Source organism: Elephantulus edwardii, unplaced genomic scaffold (assembly GCF_000299155.1).
Source record: "Elephantulus edwardii isolate Elephantulus edwardi_28Jun2011 unplaced genomic scaffold, EleEdw1.0 scaffold00014, whole genome shotgun sequence".
NCBI classification, from domain to species: Eukaryota; Metazoa; Chordata; class Mammalia; order Macroscelidea; family Macroscelididae; genus Elephantulus; species Elephantulus edwardii.
In genome coordinates this window covers 28,127,322-28,138,120 of record NW_006399764.1, presented here as the reverse complement: position 1 = coordinate 28,138,120, position 10,799 = coordinate 28,127,322, and positions in this window count along the sequence as shown.

The following is a 10,799-nucleotide window of genomic DNA, read 5'->3' as shown; positions in this document are numbered from 1 at the left end:
TGACCCTCCGCAGCAGGTGCTTCAGGTCCTCTTCAGTTTCAGCAAGCAGGGTTGTGTCATCTGCATAATGCAGATTGTTGATAGATCTTCCACCAATTCTGACCCCACATTTCTCCTCATAGAGCCCAGCCTCCAGACAGTAGATAGCTAGTATTTGAACTTTTACTCTTGACAATTAGGCAGACCAGTTCTCTGTCTCCTGTATTTTTCTTTTCACCATGAAAAGAAGGAAACTCATATACAGAAGTTTGCATGAAAGCTTTCCTCCAAAATAATGCTCGATTTTCCGTTGGTCACTTAGAGACAAGTTCAGACTTTACGATCTCAGGGCCTTTGATTTGAGCTCCTTAGCTCTGATGGCAGGTCTGCCGTCTCACTCTATTGCCCAATACTTGCCGTAGAAGCAAGGAGCCCAGTGATCTAATTGTGTAACATACCAGGCTGCTAATCAAAGGCGGACAGTGTAACAATGATGTTCTTCAGCAGAGAGAGGCACTCTCCTCTCATTACGATTTACAGCCTCAGAAACATGTCAGAGCGTCACAGTGACATGTGGCAGTGGATGCTTTAGAAGGAGCCCTGGTGGCACAGTGGTGAAATGCTGAGCTGCTGAATCCAAAGGCCCTTCTTAAACTCTACCAGCCCCTCTGGGGGAGAAAGACGTGGCAGTCTGCGTCTGCAAGATCACAAGGCTTAAAGTCCTATTTTCTGTCATTGTTTACTGTCAAGTAGGAAGTGATCCCTAGTTGACACTCTGGTGAGTTTTCAGAGGCATTTAATTGAACAAGAGAATGTTGTCCAACTTTCTTCCATGGAGTGGCTGGTGATTTGAACCCTGTGCCTTCAGGATGGCAGCACATCTTCTTATCACCAGGCCACTGGAGCTCTAAAACCCTGTAGTTCAACTCTGGCCTGTGAAGTTGCTGTGATTTGGAGTAGACCTGGTGGCAGCGGTGTGGGCTTTTAACCTATCTGAGCAGTATTCTAAAGTCCTTCTTCTTTCTCTTTTAAGACATAGAAATTGCCTTTCAGGTTTGTTATGGACAGAATTATATCCCCTCAAAATATTATTGCCGTTCCGAGCCTTATAGTCCACAGAGAGTTGTGCTGCGAGCCCAAAGGCAGCCCTTCTCTAGTGGTTCGAAGCCATCACAGACCCCACAGAAGAAGGCTTGCAGTGGCCTCCTGTGCTATTTACAGCTTCAGCCAGCCAGACAACTGTCCACCGTGAGAGAGAAATGGGAAGATGCTTGGAGTGCAGCCCCACTGGGGACAAGATGCATTTGCTGTGCTAACAAGAAGGATAATGCAGGCTGTTCTTTGAGTTATTCTCATTTGAGACCTAAAAGGACTTGCCTGGGCAATCAAGAAGCAGAGGTGGGGGAAGCTACATCCAAGAAACAGGGAGGTCTCCCAGGAGACAACAAGCCGAAGCTGAAGAGGCAGGACCTTCCTCCAGAGCCACAGAGGGGCAGCTTTCCCCAAGAGCCTGCACTATGAATTTGCACTTCTAGCCTCCAGAGGCGTAAGAAAACATCTGTCTGTTAAAGTCACCCATGCAGGTGCCCACTTCTGTTACAGTGGCCCTAGAGAGAGAGACAAGGTGCAAGTCAGAGACACTCAGCCCTCTTCTGTTGCTCGTTTTACATTTTGTGGATGATTTGCAAGTGCCACGTCTCATTTTTTGGGTCCAACTGAAGTGCTTTTGTCCTTTCTCTTCCACCCACAGTCTCACTTCCCACACACCAACAAGCACGTCCAAGTCCTTCCGGCCTGTCTGCCATCAGAGTATGTTAAAACAAGATTCCCCATCTCTCCTGCCACTTGGCCCACGCCACCTTGTTTTCAGTCATTGCTGCTGTCTCCAGCTGATTTGCCATTGCTGGTTCTCACATGTCAATAGGAATCTCTATGGCAAAACGTCTTGCTTTAATCTTCCACGCCCCACCAATCCCATTCCACATGCTCCCTGTGTGCCTTCATTTCCCTTGAAAATCCCACAACGACACTGGTTTCCTGCCAGGGGAGGGCCGCAGCGTCCCCTTCCAACAACCTTGATCCTTCCTGCTCTGTCCCCTCATCTCCTTGCCAACTGGAATGATATGAAAAGGAATTAGCATGAATGGGGGCTGTCATTCTTTCCATGTTCTTCAAAGCACGACTTAAATAATTTTTTAATTAGTTTAGTGGCAGCAACTGCTCAAAGATAGACTGAAAATCCTAGAACCTATTTTTACCCCTAATTCTTTCCCATTAAAACCTTCATTAGTACATCATGCACGTTCTCTTGACTTGGGGAGTAATTAAAAAGATGGAGATGAAACGCTGGCTTTTACTGCTCAGGGTTAAAGGTATGGGGTCCTGGGGTGTCCTCACTGAAGCATGGAGGCAGGTCTTACTCTTTGGGGAGTTCCTGGTTGGTGAAAAAGTTTCCTCCACTTGGCTGCTAGTGAAAGGGATGGAGAGTCAAGTTGACCTTGAAGTGCTTAGGAAGAGAGGCGAGAAGAAACCAGCCCTGAGACACGAGAGCTGTACACCGACCCATGGGATCACCGGGAGTGGGAGTAAACCCAGCAGCACCTGGGTTTGCACTTTCTAGAGGTGGGTCAGGGAATTCTGGGGGTGCACCTCTGGGGACTGACACTGCTAGCCCAAAGGCCACGCCTCTCTAGAGGTTTGAGGTCCTCGGGATTTGAAAGATGGACAATCTTTTCCTCTGTGATTTACGGCCTCAGAAATCCACTGGAGTCGGTTAAGAGTCAGTTCCAACTTCAGGGCAATGAGTTTGTGTGAAGGAGAGAAAGACCCTCAACCAGGTGGATTAACATGGTGGCTGCCCCACTGGGTTCTAGTGTGTCAGGAAGCGTGAGGGTGACAGGATAGAACAAGGTGCAGATCTGTTGTTCAAAGGGTCGCTGTGGGTCATACTCAACTTGCTGGAACCTAACAGCGGCAGCAATCACCAACTTGACAACTCATCTTGATAATAAAGATACAAGGTCCATCTATATTAGCATTTCACACAAGAGATTAGAGTCCTAGAGAGGCGATAAAGAACATCTCCTAAAGACGTTTTTTAGCAGCTTTAGGAAAGATTTGGCGATTCCAGTTCAACTAAAAAATTATCTGTGTGTAAAACAGTTCCCATCGGCTGTTTTCAGCTAAGCTCTTCAAGTGTGAGGATATTATCTGAGGATTTCTTCCTTTATCTCTAGTGTATCTCTATTTTCAGAGACATTACTTAGATAACAAGGTGCTTTTGATTCAAGAAATTACCCTCTAAAAATAAAATTAGAGGGAATCAAAGACATACATCTTTGTTTTCCTGTTTTTTCACTCGAAGATTTGTAACCACCTGGCACCGAGCCATTGATGGCCACCGGTTTTCCAAGCACACTTGGCTGATTTTCCTTTGTCCTGTGTTTCGGTCACTCTCACATGGTTTTGAATCATTTTCACAATGCATTTTCATGCTTACCATTCTACAGGACAGAGCGAGCCTAACCTTACATGTGCTGGAGAATCAAATGTGTGTGACCCACTTTACTGTGATAGTTGCTGGAAGCAGGCTGGAATGGAATTTGTAGTACTTTAAAAAATTATTTTGTATTGATTTACATACAAAATTCTTATACATTGTGTTTCACACTTATTCACATGTGTTTTAGAAAATAATTCCCATACATTGGGGAATTTTTTTGGGGGGGTGGGTTCTTTTAAGCAATATTTTACCTTGATATTTATTTACTGAATTTTTTAAAAAATGGATTTTCAGCGAACTCTGGTAGCCTAGTGGTAAGAAGCTGTACTGCAGTCCCAGAGGTGTGTGGTTCAAATCCACCAGACGCTTTGCTGGAGAAGGAGGGACAATCTCCTCCTCTACCAGTCAGATCCGATTTGACGGTAGACAAACAAAAATAATAAAATAAAAATGAAAAAAAAGGAATTTCATATAATACCTTTATAATGTTTCATCCATATACATTTTATACAGTTTTATACATTCTTATTCACATTGTGTTTCATACAATCATTCATATACATTCTATTTTACATTATTTTTTACATTCGTTTATTTACAAAATTTGAATACATTGCTTTTCATACCAGATCCTTCCCATCTCCCTCACTCCCCACCCATCAAATTGTGCAGCCCCATGATTTGTCTCCCCCCCCCCCTCGCACATCCTCACCCCTCTGCTTCCACCCTCCCCCACCCCTGGATCTTCGTACTTATTCTACAATGATGGTTTTATACAGTGTTTGTCCTCGTGTGACTGAGTTAGTTCACTCATCATAACGCTCTCCAGTCCCTCCTTAGTTAGGTGATAATTTACAATACCATTGCTCCTGCATGCTGCGTAGTATTCCATGGTGTTAATGTACCATAATTTCTTAATCTATTCAATTGTGGTTAGACATCTGGGCTGATTCCATGTTCTTGCAATGGTGAATAATGCTGTTATGAACATTGGTGTAAAGTCTCCATTTGTGCCTCAGTTCTCATTTTCTCAGGGTATGTTCCAAGCAGTGGAATAGCTGGGTCATATGTCAGCTTTCTGAGGATGTGCCAGACTGCCTCCCAGAGTGGTCTTCCATTGTATAATCCCACCAACAATGTATAAGAGTTCCTATGTCTCCATATCCTCTTTAACCTTTATTACTTGCTGTCCTGCTAAACTTTGCCACTGCTACTGAAGTGAGATGGTACCTCATTGTGGTTTTGACTTGCATCTCTCTTATTGCCAGTGATTTTGAGTATTTCTTCATGTGTCTATTGGCCATTTGAATATTTTCCTTTGTAAAAATTCTTTCCATGTCTTTTGCCCATTTTGTAATTGGGTTACCAGTCTTTTTCTTGTGGAGGCCCAGGAGTATTCTGTAAACTTTTGTTATAAGACTCTTGTTTGAGATAGTATTACCAAATGTTTGTCCCCAGTCAGTAGGTTTTCTTTTCACCCTGTTGGAAAAAATTTTTTGATGCACATATGGATTTAATCTTTAGAAGGTCCCATACATCAATTTCATCCTCTTCAGATTATGCGTTTCTGGTTGTCTTTGTCAGTCTCTTTATATAGTACTCTAGGCCTTCTAAACTTGATACCAGTTTGTCTCATAGGAACTTTATGGTTTTGGTCTTTACTCTCAGATCTCTGATCCACCTTGAGTTGGTTTTTGTGCATGGTATGAGATGTGGATCCTGTTTCAGCTTTCTGCAGGCAGAAGTCCAGTTTTGCCAGAACCATTTGTTGAGAATGTTGTCATTTCCCCATTTAATAGCTTTGATTTCCTTGTCGAGTATCAGTTGACCATAGATAGCTGGGTCTGTTTCTGGGTTCTCAGTTCTGTTCCATCAGTCTATGTGCCTGTCATTGTACCAGTACCATGCTGTTTTGGGTACTGCCACTGTAGTTACTATAGTAGTAGGTTTTGAGATCAGGGAGTGCTATCTCTTGCCTCTTCAAATAAATTTGACAATTTTCCTTTCAGTATCCTTGAAAAGTGAATTTGTTATCTATACTGGGATTGTGTTGAACATGTAGATTGCTTTTGGTAGGATTGTCATTTTCACAATATCGAGTCTTCCTATCCATGAACAGGGCACATTTTTTCCATTTCTTTGGGTATTTTATTGTGCCTGGAATTTGCAGTACTTTTGAAGCAATTTGTGGACGTTTATTTGTGCTGTTAACTGAAAGGATTCACCTCTCTCTGCCTTTCCATGCAATTTACAGCCTCAGAAACCCAAGGGAGGGCCAGTTATGAGTTGGTTCCAGCTCAGCTGCAATAAATTGCATTGAGGAGGTTTCAAGACAGAATGTTGTTCATGTGCTAGTGAAAATATTATAAAGAAATCTATATATGATAGATCTTGGGTAACTTTCCATTAGATTCCTTATCAAGAGAAACAGTCTATAAGGTGAACAAGAACACCAGAAAGGTACTCACTCCTTAGCCCAATCAACCAGACAAGGTCTAAAGCACGGCACTCATTCTGGGATAAAGTTCAAAGGTCAGGAAGGGGTATAACGATAAATGAAAATGAGGCTCACCAGGAGGAAGCAGGATGAGTGCTGTTATATTGTGGGGATTTAACTTGAATCATGAAAATGTGCACGAAAGGTTGAATGGAATAGCAATTTCCTCTGCTAAGATTCACTCATATCACAATAAAGAAAAATTCATGGCTGCCTGGTTGTTTACAAGTCCTAAGTTTATGGCTTCCATGGGCTTCTGAGGACGTAAATCACAATAGGAGGAGGCCCATCTTTCTCTGCAAACACACTGTTGTGGTTGTTGTGTACTGTTGAGTCAAAACTGATCCATAGCTGACCCTCCAGCGGATTTTCAGAGTCTGTAAATGGCAAGGGAGGAGACTGTCCATTGGTCTCCAACAGAGCATCTGGTGGATTAGAACTGAGTGCCTTTAGGATTGCAGCACAGCTTCTTACCACTAGGCCACCAGAGCTCCCCTGGAGACACATTAGTGGGTTCTAACCACAGGAGAGGTACACACCTTGGATTTAGTTGTGCAATTCTGTAGGGATTACACCACCAGAGCTCCTGAAATTCACAATAACACTTTTTAAAAGTTCTTAGAACAGAGCAGACCCAGAGTGCATTCAACAAGTGCTCATTTTTTACCACATTTGTGGAGCCGTGGCTCCAGGAGAATGGGGAAGAGATGCCCAAGACCCCCACAGCCCTGACACACCTTCCCTGGTGCAGAGAACAGAACATCCATTGTGTCACTTGGCAGAGCAGACAGCTGGCAAGCTCACACCTTCTGATTGTGCACAGCCCTTCCCGAAAGTGCAGCGTTCTCCCTTGTCCTTCTGTCAGCCTACTTCACTTGCTGATTGCAGTAAACTACAATTATAGATGCAAGCAGGCCAGTCTTCATGATCAAAGCACTTGGCAATGGACACTGTCCAGCTTAATTTTTGCTACCCACAAGACACAAAATGTCGTAAAGAGGAAGGAAAATGTTGCTTTGTTTTAAAAAGAAACACACACATCTTCTCTTAGAGGATTTAATATATACTCTACGTGAAATATATACTCTGTAGGGAGCTCTGGTGGCCTAGTGGTAAGAAGCTGTGCTGCAATCCCAAAGGCACATGGTTCTAACCCACTACCTGCCCCAACAGAGAAGGATGAGCAATCTCCAGTGGGATTTGCTGCCTCTGAAAACCCACTGGAAGGTCAGCTATGGGTTGGTTCTGATTCGACAGCACATAACAACAGCTATGTGAAGAGAGCCCATAACGTGTCAGGCTATTAGCTGAAAAGATGGAAGTTCAATTCCACCAGCGAGTCCATAAGAGAAAGATGATCTGTTGCCTCCTGTCAAGACCATGAGAGGGCACTGGGCTTGATATGACTATCACTCTCTTAGGGTCCTCTGTAGTAATAAGAAGCAGCACTGTTATCCCAAAAGCACACAGTTCAACTCTACCAGCTGCTCCATGGGAGAAGGATAGGTAATTTTCTTCCATGAGATTAAATGCCTCTGAAAACCCACTGGATAGTTAACTATGGGTTGGTTCCAATTCAGTGGTGAACAAAAAAAAATCACCCTTTTAATCCTATTTCCCAGTAAGGTTTTTGTATATCGTATTTTTAATATTTATCTTGGACCTCATAATCTCAATTGAGATGTCATTTCTAATTTGATCTCATCTCTAATTTGAGGTAGAGAATGGAGTTTCCAGATGAAGTTTGTCTCACATAGACTTATGTGGGAGTTCTGGTAGCCTAGTGGATGAGAAGTTGCACTTCCAATCCAAAGCCAGGTGTGGACCCATCAGCTACTCCGACAGTGAAAGGTGGACAATCCCCTCCCATGTGGTTCACTGTCTCTGAAATCCTGTTAGAAGGTCAGCTATGAATTGGTTCTGACTTGTTGGCAATGAGTTTTGAGACATGAATTTCTCTACAGATGTTTGTGTGTCTGTGTGAAAGCCAATTAGCAAGATAGTAGCTAGATGGGTATATAGATAGCTTAGAAAAGGACATCATATATGCACATGGAATTTAGCTTTCAAGGAAAAAACAACACAAAAAGTCTATTGCATTAGGCAAACTTGCTGGAAAAGATGCCTTTTAAGTTTTCAAAAGCAAAGCTGTCACTTTGATAACCAAGGCATGTCTGACCCAAGCCATGGTTTCTCAGTCATCTACTAAGCATGCTAGAGCTAGACCTTGGACAAGGAAAACAGAGACTGGTGCACTCAAGCTGTGGTGCTGGTGAGGAGTATTGACTATGCTGCAGACTACCACATCTATCAATGTGTGATGGAGAAAGGACAAAGGAGGATGAACCCAGATGAGGGTGATACGAAGAGAGAGAGAGGGAGAGAGGGAGGGAGGGGAGAAAGAGAGAGGGAGGGGGGAAAAGAGAGGGAGAAGGGAGGGGGTAGAGAAAGAGAGAGAGAGCTGCTTGTCTCTCTCTCAACTCTGTAGGTTTCAAATACCCCCATCAATGCACTAGTCCAACAGGCTTATTCCAAGATGGATTCCCAAGAAATTGGGTGATTCACGTATCCAACCGCAGCAGCCAAGATTGATAGACACAGAAGGTGAGGCTGAGGTTGAAGTGCTGTGAAGGTAAAGAGACAGCCTGGGGGAAAGTGTACTGAGCTCTGTTAGTGATAGAACTGTTAATCCCAGCACCTCTACCTGTGGATGGAATCCCACTTAGACACTGCTCTTCTTTATTTTTTTAGTGGGGGCGTCTCATGTAGGGCAGATCTTTAAACCTAATCACATTTGAAATAAAAATGACACAGAGAATTTTTCTCCTGTACTGTGGGCTTGCTATCAGTAGGAACCCGTCCCTGGAGAGGAAAACCCTGAAAAAGAGGAAGACTCTCAACAAGATGGATTGACACCGTAGCTACTATCATGGACCCAAAAAAGGCAACGATGGTCCAAGACCAGGTCGTGTGTCAGCCTGGTGTACGCGGGGCCCCTGACTGTTGGAGTTGACTCAACACCACCTAACAGCAACAGCAGACACAGAGAAAGTGGATCCAAATGGTGCAGTCATTGGAGATCTTGTTGTAAAAGGCAAGAAGAACATTTTTCTCCAGAACTAACAGAGACTGAGCCTTCCTCTACAGCCTCCTAGACTGTGAGAAAATACATTTGTAATCTCTAAAACCATCCTCTTTGGGTATTTCTGTTATACCAGCACCAGATGACTAAGACAAATAGTAAGTCCAAAAGGCAGATGTCCAGTTAAAAATAAAACCCCAAACCACTGCCATCAAGTCCATTCCAGCACAGTGACTCGATGTGTGTCAGATTAGAACTGCACCAGGGGATTCACTTGGCTAGAGTTTTTACAGAAGAGCACCAGGTGTTTCTTCCACGGCACGTCTGGGTGAGTTTGAAACTCCAACCCTCAGGTTCATGGTCATTAGTCATTAGTGTCCCCAGGCAGGGACTACAGCTGAAAACCAAGGGGAGTGAAGACCAAATCAAAGGCCGGATGGAGAGACTACAGAACAAACGAAGTGGAAACCAGTGAGAAGCACTGGAATGGTCCCATTTTCTGGTCGATGGGCACAGCAGAACGTCAAGGCTGGTTTGGGAAAAGTACAAAGAGGTGCAATACTTTGCTGAGCCCGGTAATTCTCAGAGCTGAAGGTCTTCACATGCCTCAAGTTGATTTCAGGTCAGTGACCCCTCAGTGAGTTTCCAAGGCTGTGTAAATCTTTAAGGAGGAGAGAATCTGGCCCTCTGCTGCAGAGAGGTAGATGGATTCGAACCACTGACTTTCCAGGCAGCAGCCAGCATGTTACAACACGATGCTACCAGGGCTCTTTGAAAAGCTCTGTCATTCCCAGAATAACGTGTCCCCTCAAGACAGTATCTAGGCATGAATTTGAAATAATTATCATAAATCGTAACTAGACAGCTAGTTATCTAAAGCAATGCACAGTAAGACCGAGGCCTTGAATCGTGCCCCCAACGCCCTCAGACTCACTCGAGTGTTTGGTTTCATTTGTTTGGTTTTTTTACTTTCAGGAGGAAGGTTTACAGATTCTCTCTAAATATATCCCTGTAAAACCCAACAAATAAACAGGAACAATTAAGCCACCTTGCAGAGAGCCAAGAGGCTCCTCATCCTGTTAGAAAGCAGCAGCGTCCTTTTAAATGTAAAGCCTCTACAGAGGCTGAAAGGAAATACAAACAGACCACACTGTTTTCTCTGAACAAGGCCAGCACTCCCATTTTCTCTCTCCTTGCTTAACAGACGCAGAAAGAGCCTCTGCGTGTGCTGTGTCCTCTCTGCTCCCGCACGGCCCGCAGAGAAGCAGCATCTGAAAGCACAGAGCTCGGCAGCTTTGTCCACTGTCTTAGCAGACAAGAATTTGTCAGTATGACTTAATTATGCTACCTGCGGGTATAATATACTGAGCTTCAGGCGTGCAGAAGAAATGTCCGCGTAAAGACACTGCCAGACTTTAGGGTGTTATAACCACGCACAGCTTTGACCACGCAAAACAGCAAGAGCCAGGCCCTCCTCCAGTTCACTACTCTATGACCTCTTGTTTGTTGTTGCTGTGGAACGCCTGCGGCTCTACGGCACAGTGAGCCTGCGCACAGAGCAGAACCCGTCCCCGTCCTGAGCCAGGCACTGACCCTGCACATAGAGCAGATCCCTTCCCCGTCCTGAGCCAGGCACTGACCCTGCGCACAGAGCAGAACCCTTCCCCGTCCTGAGCCAGGCACTGACCCTGCGCACAGAGCAGATCCCTTCCCCGTCCTGAGCCAGGCACTGACCCTGC